The sequence below is a fragment of the Triticum aestivum genome, chromosome 5D (assembly GCF_018294505.1).
Source record: "Triticum aestivum cultivar Chinese Spring chromosome 5D, IWGSC CS RefSeq v2.1, whole genome shotgun sequence".
Lineage (NCBI taxonomy): Eukaryota > Viridiplantae > Streptophyta > Magnoliopsida > Poales > Poaceae > Triticum > Triticum aestivum.
Window position 1 is genome coordinate 147,213,708 of NC_057808.1, and position 14,715 is coordinate 147,228,422.

The window sequence follows — 14,715 nt, forward strand, 5'->3', positions numbered from 1 at the left end:
GAGCTAGTTCAACTCTAGTGTAAAATTATTTGCACTAGCTTATAGAGCTAGTTCAACTCTAGTGTAAAATTATTTGTACTAGGCTATAGAGCTAGTTCAAATCTAGAGTAAAATTATTTTAACTAGCTTATAGAGCAAGTTCAACTCTAGTGTAGAATTATTTGTACTAGGCTATAGATCTAGTTAACCTCTAGTGTAAAATTATTTGAACTAGCTTATAGAGCTAGTTCAACTCTAGTGTAAATATATTTATACCAGGCTATAGAGCTAGTTCAACTATATTATAAAATTATTTGAACTAGCTTATAGAGCTAGTTCAACTCTAGTGTAAAATTATTTGTACTAGGCTATAGAGCTAGTTCAAATATAGTGTAAAATTATTTGAACTAGCTTATAGAGCTAGTTCAACTCTAATGTAAAATTATTTGTACCAGGCTATAGAGCTAGTTCAACTATAGTGTAAAATTATTTGAACTAGCTTATAGAGCAAGTTCATCTCTAGTGTAGAATTATTTGTCCTAGGCTATAGATCTAGTTGACCTCTAGTGTAGAATTATTTGAACTAGCTTATAGAGCTAGTTCAGCTCTAATGTAAAATTATTTGTACTAGGCTATAGAGCTAGTTCCACTCTAGTGTAAAATTATTTGAACTAGCTTATAAAGTAAGTTCAACTCTAGTGTAGAATTATTTGAACTAGCTTATAGAGCTAGTTCAGCACTAGTGTAAAATTATTTGTACTAGGCTATAGAGCTAGTTCAACTCTAGTGTATATTTATTTGAACTACCTTACAGAGCTAGTTCAACTCTAGTGTAAAATTATTTGTACTAGGCTATGGAGCTAGTTCAACTCTAGTGTAAAATTATTTGCACTAGCTTATAAAGCTAGTTCAACTCTAGTGTAAAATTATTTGTACTAGGCTATAGAGCTAGTTCAAATCTAAAGTAAAATTATTTTAACTAGCTTATAGAGCAAGTTCAAATGTAGTGTAGAATTATTTGTACTAGGCTATAGATCTAGTTAACCTCTAGTGTAAAATTATTTGAACTAGCTTATAGAGCTAGTTCAACTCTAGTGTAAATATATTTATACCAGGCTATAGAGCTAGTTCAACTATATTATAAAATTATTTGAACTAGCTTATAGAGCTAGTTCAACTCTAGTGTAAAATTATTTGTACTAGGCTATAGAGCTAGTTCAAATATAGTGTAAAATTATTTGAACTAGCTTATAGAGCTAGTTCAACTCTAATGTAAAATTATTTGTACCAAGCTATGGAGCTAGTTCAACTATAGTGTAAAATTATTTGAACTAGCTTATAGAGCTTGTTCAACTCTAGTGTAAAATTATTTGTACTAGGCTATAGAGCTAGTTCCACTCTAGTGTAAAATTATTTGAACTAGTTTATAGAGTAAGTTCAACTCTAGTGTAGAATTATTTGTACTTGGCTTTAGAGCTAGTTGAACTCTAGTGTAAAATTATTTGTACCAGGCTATAGAGGCAGTTCAACTGTAGTGTAAAATTATTGGTATGAGGCTATAGAGCTAGTTCAACTCTAATGCAAAATTATTCTAACTAGCTTATGGAGCTAGTTCAACTCTAGTGTAAAAATATTTGTACTAGGCTACAGAGCTAGTTCAACTCTAGTGTAAAATTATTTGAACTAGCTTACAGAGCTAGTTCAGCTCTAGTGTAAAATTATTTGTACTAGGCTATAGAGCTAGTTCAACTCTAGTGTATATTTATTTCAACTACCTTACAGAGCTAGTTCAACTCTGGTGTAAAATTATTTTTACTAGGCTATAGAGCTAGTTCAACTCCAGTGTAAAATTATTTGCACTAGCGTATAGAGCAAGTTCAACTCTAGTGTAAAATTATTTGTACTGGGCTATAGAGCTAGTTCAAATCTAGTGTAAAATAATTTTAACTAGCTTATAGAGCAAGGTCAACTCTAGTGTAGAGTTATTTGTACTAGGCTATAGATCTAGTTAACCTCTGGTGTAAAATTATTTGAACTAGCTTATAGAGCTAGTTCAACTCTAGTGTAATATTATTTGTACCAGGCTATAGAGCTAGTTCAACTCTAGTGTAAAATTATTTGAACTACCTTATAGAGCTAGTTCAACTCTAGTGTAAAATTATTTGTACTAGGCTATAGAGCTAGTTCCACTCTAGTGTAAAATTATTTGAAATAGTTCATATAGTCAGTTCAACTCTAGTGTAGAATTATTTGTACTAGGCTATAGAGCTAGTTCAAATCTAGTGTAAAATTATTTTAACTAGCTTATAGAGAAAGGTCAACTCTAGTGTAGAGTTATTTGTACTAGGCTATAGATCTAGTTAACCTCTGGTGTAAAATTACTTGAACTAGCTTATAGAGCTAGTTCAACTCTAGTGTAATATTATTTGTACCAGGCTATAGAGCTAGTTCAACTCTAGTGTAAAATTATTTGAACTACCTTATAGAGCTAGTTCAACTCTAGTGTAAAATTATTTGTACTAGGCTATAGAGCTAGTTCCACTCTAGTGTAAAATTATTTGAAATAGTTCATAGAGTATGTTCAACTCTAGTGTAGAATTATTTGTACTTGGCTATAGAGCTAGTTCAACTCTAGTGTAAAATTATTTTAACTAGTTTATAGAGCTAGTTCAACTCAAGTATAAAATTATTGGTATGAGGCTATAGAGCTTGTTCAACTCTAGTGTAAAATTATTTTAACTAGCTTATAGAGCGAGTCCAACTCTATTGTAAAATTATTTGTACTAGGCTATCGAGCTAGTTTAACTCTACTGTAAAATTATTTAACCTAGCTTATAGATCTATTTCAACTCTACTGTAAATTTTTTTGTACAAGGCTATAGAGCTAGTTCAACTCTAGTGTAAAATTATCTGTACCAGCTTATAGAGCTCGTTCAATTCTAGTGTAAAATTATTTGAACTACGTTATAGAGCGAGTTCAACTCTCTAGTGTAAAATTATTTGTACAAGCTTATAGAGCTAGTTCAACTCTAGTCTAAAATTATTTGTACTAGGCTATTGAGCTAGTTCAACTCTATTATAAAATTATTTTAACTAGCTTATGGAGCTAGTTCCGCACTAGTGTAAAATTATTTGTACTAGGCTACAGAGCTAGTTCAACTCTAGTGTATATTTATTTGAACTACCTTACAGAGCAAGTTCAACTCTAGTGTAAAATTATTTGTACTAGGCTATAGAGCTAGTTCAACTCTAGTGTAAAATTATTTGCACTAGCTTATAGAGCTAGTTCAACTCTAGTGTAAAATTATTTGTACTAGTCTATAGATCTAGTTCAAATGTAGTGTAAAATTATTTTAACTAGCTTATAGAGCAAGTTCAACTCTACTGTATAATTATTTGTACTAGGCTATAGATCTTGTTAACTCTAGTGTAAAATTATTTGAACTAGCTTATAGAGCTAGTTCAACTCTAATGTAAAATTATTTGTACCAGGCTATAGAGCTAGTTGAACTATAGTGTAAAATTGTTTGAACTAGCTTATAGAGCTAGTTCAACTCTAGTGTAAAATTATTTGTACTAGGCTATAGAGCTAGTTCCACTCTAGTGTAAAATTATTTGAACTAGTTCATAGAGTAAGTTCAACTCTAGTGTAGAATTATTTGTACTTGGCTATAGAGCTATTTCAACTCTAGTGTAAAATTATTTTAACTAGTTTATAGAGCTAGTTCAACTATAGTGTAAAATTATTTGAACTAGTTTATAGAGCTAGTTCAACTCTACTGTAAAAATATTTGTACTAGGCTACATAGCTAGTTCAACTCTAGTGTAAAATTATTTGAACTAGCTTACAGAGCTAGTTCAGCTCTAGTGTAAAATTATTTGTACTAGGCTATAGAGCTAGTTCAACTCTAGTGTATATTTATTTGAACTACCTTACAGAGCTAGTTGAACTCTAGTGTAAAATTATTTGTACTAGGCTATAGAGCTAGTTCAACTCCAGTGTAAAATTATTTGCACTAGCTTATAGAGCTAGTTCAACTCTATTGTAAATTTATTTGTACTAGGCTAGAGAGCTAGTTCAAATCTAGTGTAAAATTATTTTAACTAGCTTATAGAGCAAGGTCAACTCTAGTGTGGAGTTATTTGTACTAGGCTATAGATCTAGTTAACCTCTGGTGTAAAATTATTTGAACTAGCTTATAGAGCTAGTTCAACTCTAGTGTAAAATTATTTGCACTAGCTTATAGAGCTAGTTCAACTCTAGTGTAAAATTATTTGTACTAGGCTATAGAGCTAGTTCAGATCTAGTGTAAAATTATTTTAACTAGCTTATAGAGCAAGTTCAACTCTAGTGTAGAATTATTTGTACTAGGCTATAGATCTAGTTGACCTCTGGTGTAAAATTATTTGAACTAGCTTATAGAGCTAGTTCAACTCTAATGTAAAATTATTTGTACCAGGCTATAGAGCTAGTTCCACTCTAGTGTAAAATTAGTTGAACTAGCTTATAGAGTAAGTTCAACTCTAGTGTAGAATTATTTGTACTTGGCTATCGAGCTAGTTCAACTGTAGTATAAAATTATTTTAACTAGCTTATGGAGCTAGTTCAACTCTACTGTAAAAATATTTGTACTAGGCTACATAGCTAGTTCAAGTCTAGTGTAAAATTATTTGAACTAGCTTACAGAGCCAGTTCAGCTCTAGTGTAAAATTATTTGTACTAGGCTATAGAGCTAGTTCAACTCTAGTGTATATTTATTTGAACTACCTTACAGAGCTAGTTGAACTCTAGTGTAAAATTATTTGTACTAGGCTATAGAGCTAGTTCAACTCCAGTGTAAAATTATTTGCACTAGCTTATAGAGCTAGTTCAACTCTAGTGTAAAATTATTTGTACTAGGCTAGAGAGCTAGTTCAAATCTAGTGTAAAATTATTTTAACTAGCTTATAGAGCAAGGTCAACTCTAGTGTGGAGTTACTTGTACTACGCTATAGATCTAGTTAACCTCTGGTGTAAAATTATTTGAACTAGCTTATAGAGCTAGTTCAACTCTAGTGTAAAATTATTTGCACTAGCTTATAGAGCTAGTTCAACTCTAGTGTAAAATTATTTGTACTAGGCTATAGAGCTAGTTCAAATCTAGTGTAAAATTATTTTAACTAGCTTATAGAGCAAGTTCAACTCTAGTGTAGAATTATTTGTACTAGGCTATAGATCTAGTTAACCTCTGGTGTAAAATTATTTGAACTAGCTTATAGAGCTAGTTCAACTCTAATGTAAAATTATTTGTACCAGGCTATAGAGCTAGTTCCACTCTAGTGTAAAATTAGTTGAACTAGCTTATAGAGTAAGTTCAACTCTAGTGTAGAATTATTTGTACTTGGCTATAGAGCTAGTTCAACTGTAGTATAAAATTATTTTAACTAGCTTATGGAGCTAGTTCAACTCTACTGTAAAAATATTTGTACTAGGCTACATAGCTAGTTCAACTCTAGTGTAAAATTATTTGAACTAGCTTACAGAGCTAGTTCAGCTCTAGTGTAAAATTATTTGTACAAGGCTATAGAGCTAGTTCAACTCTAGTGTATATTTATTTGAACTACCTTACAGAGCTAGTTGAACTCTAGTGTAAAATTATTTGTACTAGGCTATAGAGCTAGTTCAACTCTAGTGTAAAATTATTTGCACTAGCTTATAGAGCTAGTTCAACTCTAGTGTAAAATTATTTGTACTAGGCTAGAGAGCTAGTTCAAATCTAGTGTAAAATTATTTTAACTAGCTTATAGAGCAAGGTCAACTCTAGTGTGGAGTTATTTGTACTAGGCTATAGATCTAGTTAACCTCTGGTGTAAAATTATTTGAACTAGCTTATAGAGCTAGTTCAACTCTAGTGTAAAATTATTTGCACTAGCTTATAGAGCTAGTTCAACTCTAGTGTAAAATTATTTGTACTAGCTTATAGAGCTAGTTCAACTCTAGTGTAGAATTATTTGTACTTGGCTATAGAGCTAGTTCAACTGTAGTATAAAATTATTTTAACTAGCTTATGGAGCTAGTTCAACTCTACTGTAAAAATATTTGTACGAGGCTACATAGCTAGTTCAACTCTAGTGTAAAATTATTTGAACTAGCTTACAGAGCTAGTTCAGCTCTAGTGTATATTTATTTGAACTACCTTACAGAGCTATTGAACTCTAGTGTAAAATTATTTTAACTAGCTTATAGAGCAAGTTCAACTCTAGTGTAGAATTATTTGTACTAGGCTATAGATCTAGTTAACCTCTGGTGTAAAATTATTTGAACTAGCTTATAGAGCTAGTTCAACTCTAATGTAAAATTATTTGTACCAGGCTATAGAGCTAGTTCCACTCTAGTGTAAAATTAGTTGAACTAGCTTATAGAGTAAGTTCAACTCTAGTGTAGAATTATTTGTACTTGGCTATAGAGCTAGTTCAACTGTAGTATAAAATTATTTTAACTAGCTTATGGAGCTAGTTCAACTCTACTGTAAAAATATTTGTACTAGGCTACATAGCTAGTTCAACTCTAGTGTAAAATTATTTGAACTAGCTTACAGAGCTAGTTCAGCTCTAGTGTAAAATTATTTGTACTTGGCTATAGAGCTAGTTCAACTCTAGTGTATATTTATTTGAACTACCTTACAGAGCTAGTTGAACTCTAGTGTAAAATTATTTGTACTAGGCTATAGAGCTAGTTCAACTCCAGTGTAAAATTATTTGCACTAGCTTATAGAGCTAGTTCAACTCTAGTGTAAAATTATTTGTACTAGGCTAGAGAGCTAGTTCAAATCTAGTGTAAAATTATTTTAACTAGCTTATAGAGCAAGGTCAACTCTAGTGTGGAGTTACTTGTACTAGGCTATAGATCTAGTTAACCTCTGGTGTAAAATTATTTGAACTAGCTTATAGAGCTAGTTCAACTCTAGTGTAAAATTATTTGCACTAGCTTATAGAGCTAGTTCAACTCTAGTGTAAAATTATTTGTACTAGGCTATAGAGCTAGTTCAGATCTAGTGTAAAATTATTTTAACTAGCTTATAGAGCAAGTTCAACTCTAGTGTAGAATTATTTGTACTAGGCTATAGATCTAGTTAACCTCTGGTGTAAAATTATTTGAACTAGCTTATAGAGCTAGTTCAACTCTAATGTAAAATTATTTGTACCAGGCTATAGAGCTAGTTCCACTCTAGTGTAAAATTATTTGAACTAGCTTATAGAGTAAGTTCAACTCTAGTGTAGAATTATTTGTACTTGGCTATCGAGCTAGTTCAACTGTAGTATAAAATTATTTTAACTAGCTTATGGAGCTAGTTCAACTCTACTGTAAAAATATTTGTACTAGGCTACATAGCTAGTTCAAGTCTAGTGTAAAATTATTTGAACTAGCTTACAGAGCCAGTTCAGCTCTAGTGTAAAATTATTTGTACAAGGCTATAGAGCTAGTTCAACTCTAGTGTATATTTATTTGAACTACCTTACAGAGCTAGTTGAACTCTAGTGTAAAATTATTTGTACTAGGCTATAGAGCTAGTTCAACTCCAGTGTAAAATTATTTGCACTAGCTTATAGAGCTAGTTCAACTCTAGTGTAAAATTATTTGTACTAGGCTAGAGAGCTAGTTCAAATCTAGTGTAAAATTATTTTAACTAGCTTATAGAGCAAGGTCAACTCTAGTGTGGAGTTATTTGTACTAGGCTATAGATCTAGTTAACCTCTGGTGTAAAATTATTTGAACTAGCTTATAGAGCTAGTTCAACTCTAGTGTAAAATTATTTGCACTAGCTTATAGAGCTAGTTCAACTCTAGTGTAAAATTATTTGTACTAGGCTATAGAGCTAGTTCAAATCTAGTGTAAAATTATTTTAACTAGCTTATAGAGCAAGTTCAACTCTATTGTAGAACTATTTGTACTAGGCTATAGATCTAGTTAACCGCTGGTGTAAAATTATTTGAACTAGCTTATAGAGCTAGTTCAACTCTAATGTAAAATTATTTGTACCAGGCTATAGAGCTAGTTCCACTCTAGTGTAAAATTATTTGAACTAGCTTATAGAGTAAGTTCAACTCTAGTGTAGAATTATTTGTACTTGGCTATAGAGCTAGTTCAACTGTAGTATAAAATTATTTTAACTAGCTTATGGAGCTAGTTCAACTCTACTGTAAAAATATTTGTACGAGGCTACATAGCTAGTTCAACTCTAGTGTAAAATTATTTGAACTAGCTTACAGAGCTAGTTCAGCTCTAGTGTAAAATTATTTGTACTAGGCTATAGAGCTAGTTCAACTCTAGTGTATATTTATTTGAACTACCTTACAGACCTAGTTGAACTCTAGTGTAAAATTATTTTAACTAGCTTATAGAGCAAGGTCAACTCTAGTGTGGAGTTATTTGTACTAGGCTATAGATCTAGTTAACCTCTGGTGTAAAATTATTTGAACTAGCTTATAGAGCTAGTTCAACTCTAGTGTAAAATTATTTGCACTAGCTTATAGAGCTAGTTCAACTCTAGTGTAAAATTATTTGTACTAGGCTATAGAGCTAGTTCAAATCTAGTGTAAAATTATTTTAACCAGCTTATAGAGCAAGTTCAACTCTAGTGTAGAATTATTTGTACTAGGCTATAGATCTAGTTAACCTCTGGTGTAAAATTATTTGAACTAGCTTATAGAGCTAGTTCAACTCTAATGTAAAATTATTTGTACCAGGCTATAGAGCTAGTTCCACTCTAGTGTAAAATTAGTTGAACTAGCTTATAGAGTAAGTTCAACTCTAGTGTAGAATTATTTGTACTTGGCTATAGAGCTAGTTCAACTGTAGTATAAAATTATTTTAACTAGCTTATGGAGCTAGTTCAACTCTACTGTAAAAATATTTGTACTAGGCTACATAGCTAGTTCAACTCTAGTGTAAAATTATTTGAACTAGCTTACAGAGCTAGTTCAGCTCTAGTGTAAAATTATTTGTACAAGGCTATAGAGCTAGTTCAACTCTAGTGTATATTTATTTGAACTACCTTACAGAGCTAGTTGAACTCTAGTGTAAAATTATTTGTACTAGGCTATAGAGCTAGTTCAACTCCAGTGTAAAATTATTTGCACTAGCTTATAGAGCTAGTTCAACTCTAGTGTAAAATTATTTGTACTAGGCTAGAGAGCTAGTTCAAATCTAGTGTAAAATTATTTTAACTAGCTTATAGAGCAAGGTCAACTCTAGTGTGGAGTTACTTGTACTACGCTATAGATCTAGTTAACCTCTGGTGTAAAATTATTTGAACTAGCTTATAGAGCTAGTTCAACTCTAGTGTAAAATTATTTGCACTAGCTTATAGAGCTAGTTCAACTCTAGTGTAAAATTATTTGTACTAGGCTATAGAGCTAGTTCAGATCTAGTGTAAAATTATTTTAACTAGCTTATAGAGCAAGTTCAACTCTAGTGTAGAATTATTTGTACTAGGCTATAGATCTAGTTGACCTCTGGTGTAAAATTATTTGAACTAGCTTATAGAGCTAGTTCAACTCTAATGTAAAATTATTTGTACCAGGCTATAGAGCTAGTTCCACTCTAGTGTAAAATTAGTTGAACTAGCTTATAGAGTAAGTTCAACTCTAGTGTAGAATTATTTGTACTTGGCTATAGAGCTAGTTCAACTGTAGTATAAAATTATTTTAACTAGCTTATGGAGCTAGTTCAACTCTACTGTAAAAATATTTTTACTAGGCTACATAGCTAGTTCAACTCTAGTCTAAAATTATTTGAACTAGCTTACAGAGCTAGTTCAGCTCTAGTGTAAAATTATTTGTACTAGGCTATAGAGCTAGTTCAACTCTAGTGTATATTTATTTGAACTACCTTACAGAGCTAGTTGAACTCTAGTGTAAAATTATTTGTACTAGGCTATAGAGCTAGTTCAACTCCAGTGTAAAATTATTTGCACTAGCTTATAGAGTTAGTTCAAATCTAGTGTAAAATTATTTGTACTAGGCTAGAGAGCTAGTTCAAATCTAGTGTAAAATTATTTTAACTAGCTTATAGAGCAAGGTCGACTCTAGTGTGGAGTTATTTGTACTAGGCTATAGATCAAGTTAACCTCTGGTGTAAAATTATTTGAACTAGCTTATAGAGCTAGTTCAACTCTAGTGTAAAATTATTTGCACTAGCTTATAGAGCTAGTTCAACTCTAGTGTAAAATTATTTGTACTAGGCTATAGAGCTAGTTCAAATCTAGTGTAAAATTATTTTAACTAGCTTATAGAGCAAGTTCAACTCTAGTGTAGAATTATTTGTACTAGGCTATAGATCTAGTTAACCTCTGGTGTAAAATTATTTGAACTAGCTTATAGAGCTAGTTCAACTCTAATGTAAAATTATTTGTACCAGGCTATAGAGCTAGTTCCACTCTAGTGTAAAATTATTTGAACTAGCTTATAGAGTAAGTTCAACTCTAGTGTAGAATTATTTGTACTTGGCTATAGAGCTAGTTCAACTGTAGTATAAAATTATTTTAACTAGCTTATGGAGCTAGTTCAACTCTACTGTAAAAATATTTGTACGAGGCTACATAGCTAGTTCAACTCTAGTGTAAAATTATTTGAACTAGCTTACAGAGCTAGTTCAGCTCTAGTGTAAAATTATTTGTACTAGGCTATAGAGCTAGTTCAACTCTAGTGTATATTTATTTGAACTACCTTACAGAGCTAGTTGAACTCTAGTGTAAAATTATTTGTACTAGGCTATAGAGCTAGTTCAACTCCAGTGTAAAATTATTTGCACTAGCTTATAGAGCTAGTTCAACTCTAGTGTAAAATTATTTGTACTAGGCTAGAGAGCTAGTTCAAATCTAGTGTAAAATTATTTTAACTAGCTTATAGAGCAAGGTCAACTCTAGTGTGGAGTTATTTGTACTAGGCTATAGATCTAGTTAACCTCTGGTGTAAAATTATTTGAACTAGCTTATAGAGCTAGTTCAACTCTAGTGTAAAATTATTTGCACTAGCTTATAGAGCTAGTTCAACTCTAGTGTAAAATTATTTGTAGTAGGCTATAGAGCTAGTTCAAATCTAGTGTAAAATTATTTTAACTAGCTTATAGAGCAAGTTCAACTCTAGTGTAGAATTATTTGTACTAGGCTATAGATCTAGTTGACCTCTGGTGTAAAATTATTTGAACTAGCTTATAGAGCTAGTTCAACTCTAATGTAAAATTATTTGTACCAGGCTATAGAGCTAGTTCCACTCTAGTGTAAAATTATTTGAACTAGCTTATAGAGTAAGTTCAACTCTAGTGTAGAATTATTTGTACTTGGCTATAGAGCTAGTTCAACTGTAGTATAAAACTATTTTAACTAGCTTATGGAGCTAGTTCAACTCTACTGTAAAAATATTTGTACTAGGCTACATAGCTAGTTCAACTCTAGTGTAAAATTATTTGAACTAGCTTAAAGAGCTAGTTCAGCTCTAGTGTAAAATTATTTGTACTAGGCTATAGAGCTAGTTCAACTCTAGTGTATATTTATTTGAACTACCTTACAGAGCTAGTTGAACTCTAGTGTAAAATTATTTGTACTAGGCTATAGAGCTAGTTCAACTCCAGTGTAAAATTATTTGCACTAGCTTATAGAGCTAGTTCAACTCTAGTGTAAAATTATTTGTACTAGGCTAGAGAGCTAGTTCAAATCTAGTGTAAAATTATTTTAACTAGCTTATAGAGCAAGGTCAACTCTAGTGTGGAGTTATTTGTACTAGGCTATAGATCTAGTTAACCTCTGGTGTAAAATTATTTGAACTAGCTTATAGAGCTAGTTCAACTCTAGTGTAATATTATTTGTACCAGGCTATAGAGCTAGTTCAACTCTAGTGTAAAATTATTTGAACTACCTTATAGAGCTAGTTCAACTCTAGTGTAAAATTATTTGTACTAGGCTATAGAGCTAATTCCACTCTAGTGTAAAATTATTTGAACTAGTTCATAGAGTAAGTTCAACTCTAGTGTAGAATTATTTGTACTTGGCTATAGAGCTAGTTCAACTCTAGTGTAAAATTATTTTAACTAGTTTTTAGAGCTAGTTCAACTCAAGTATAAAATTATTGGTATGAGGCTATAGAGCTTGTTCAACTCTAATGTAAAATTATTTTAACTAGCTTATAGAGCGAGTCCAACTCTAGTGTAAAATTATTTGTACTAGGCTATCGAGCTAGTTCAACTCTACTGTAAAATTATTTGACCTAGCTTATAGATGTAGTTCAACTCTACTGTAAATTTTTTTGTACAAGGCTATAGAGCTAGTTCAATTCTAGTGTAAAATTATTTGTACCAGCTTATAAAGCTCGTTCAATTCTAGTGTAAAATTATTTGAACTACGTTATAGAGAGAGTTCAACTCTCTAGTGTAAAATTATTTGTACAAGCTTATAGAGCTAGTTCAACTCTAGTTTAAAATTATTTGTACTAGGCTATTGAGCTAGTTCAACTCTATTATAAAATTATTTTAACTAGCTTATGGAGCTAGTTCAACACTAGTGTAAAAATATTTGTACTAGGCTACAGAGCTAGTTCAACTCTAGTGTAAAATTATTTGAACTAGCTTATAGAGCTAGTTCAGCACTAGTGTAAAATTATTTTTACTAGGCTATAGAGCTAGTTCAACTCCTGTGTATATTTATTTGAACTACCTTACAGAGCTAGTTCAACTCTAGTGTAAAATTATTTGTACTAGGCTATAGAGCTAGTTCAACTCTAGTGTAAAATTATTTGCACTAGCTTATAGAGCTAGTTAACTCTAGTGTAAAATTATTTGTACTAGGCTATAGAGCTAGTTCAAATCTAGTGTAAAATTATTTTAACCAGCTTACAGAGCAAGTTCAACTCTAGTATAGAATTATTTGTACCAGGCTATAGAGCTAGTTCAACTCTAGTGTAAAATTATTTGAACTAGCTTATAGAGCTAGTTCAACTCTAATGTAAAATTATTTGTACCAGGCTATAGAGCTAGTTCAACTATAGTGTAAAATTGTTTGAACTAGCTTATAGAGCTAGTTCAACTCTAGTGTAAAATTATTTGTACCAGGCTATAGAGCTAGTTCAACTCTAGTGTAAAATTATTTGAACTACCTTATAGAGCTAGTTCAACTCTAGTGTAGAATTATTTGTACTAGGCTATAGAGCTAGTTCCACTCTAGTGTAAAATTATTTGAACTAGTTCATAGAGTAAGTTCAACTCTAGTGTAGAATTATTTGGACTAGGCTATAGAGCTAGTTCAAATCTGGTGTAAAATTATTTTAACTAGCTTATAGAGCAAGTTCAACTCTAGTGTAGAATTATTGTACTAGGCTATAGATCTAGTTAACCTCTAGTGTAAAATTATGTGAACTAGCTTATAGAGCTAGTTCAACTCTAGTGTAAAATTATTTGTAGTAGGCTATAGAGCTAGTTCAAATCTAGTGTAAAATTGATTGAACTAGGTTATAGAGCTAGTTCAACTCTAGTGTAAAATTATTTGTACTAGGCTATAGAGCTAGTTACACTCTAGTGTAAAATTATTTGAACTAGTTTATAGAGTAAGTTCAACTCTACTGTAGAATTATTTGTACTTGGCTATAGAGCTAGTTCAATTCTAGTGTAAAATTATTTGCACTAGCTTATAGAGCTAGTTCAACTCTCGTGTAACATTATTTGTAGTAGGCTATAGAGCTAGTTCAAATCTAGTGTAAAATTATTTTAACTAGCTTATAGAGCAAGTTCAACTCTAGTGTAGAATTATTTGTACGAGGCTATAGATCTAGTTAACCTCTAGTGTAAAATCATTTGAACTAGCTTATGGAGATAGTTCAACTCTAGTGTTAAATTATTTATACTAGGCTATAGAGCTAGTTCAACTCTAGTGTAGAATTATTTGCACTAGGATATAGAGATAGTTCAACTCTAGTGTAAAATTATTTATACTAGGGTATAGAGCTAGTTGAACTCTAGTGTAAAATTATTTGAACTAGCTTATAGAGCTAGTTTAACTCTAGTGTAAAATTATTTGTACTAGGCTATAGAGCTAGTTCAAATCTAGTGCAAAATTATTTTAACTAGCTTATAGAGCAAGGTCAACTCTAGTGTAGAGTTATTTGTACTGGGCTATAGCTCTAGTTAACCTCTGGTGTAAAATTATTTGAACTAGCTTATAGAGCTAGTTCAACTCTAGTGTAATACTATCTGTACCAGGCTATAGAGCTAGTTCAACTCTAGTGTAAAATTATTTGAACTACCTTATAGAGCTAGTTCAACTCTAGTGTAAAATTATTTGTACTAGGCTATAGAGCTAGTTCCACTCTAGTGTAAAATTATTTGAACTAGTTCATAGAGTAAGTTCAACTCTAGTGTAGAATTATTTGTACTTGGCTATAGAGCTAGTTCAATTCTAGTGTAAAATTATTTGAACTAGCTTATAGAGCTAGTTCAACTCTAGTGTAATATTATTTGTACCAGGCTATAGAGCTAGTTCAACTATAGTGTAAAATTGATTGAACTAGCTTATAGAGCTAGTTCAACTCTAGTGTAAAATTATTTGTACTAGGCTATAGAGCTAGTTCCACTCTAGTGTAAAATTATTTGAACTAGTTTATAGAGTAAGTTCAACTCTAGTGTAGAATTATTTGTACTTGGCTATAGAGCTAGTTCAATTCTAGTGTAAAATTATTTGCACTAGCTTATAGAGCTGGTTCAACTCTAGT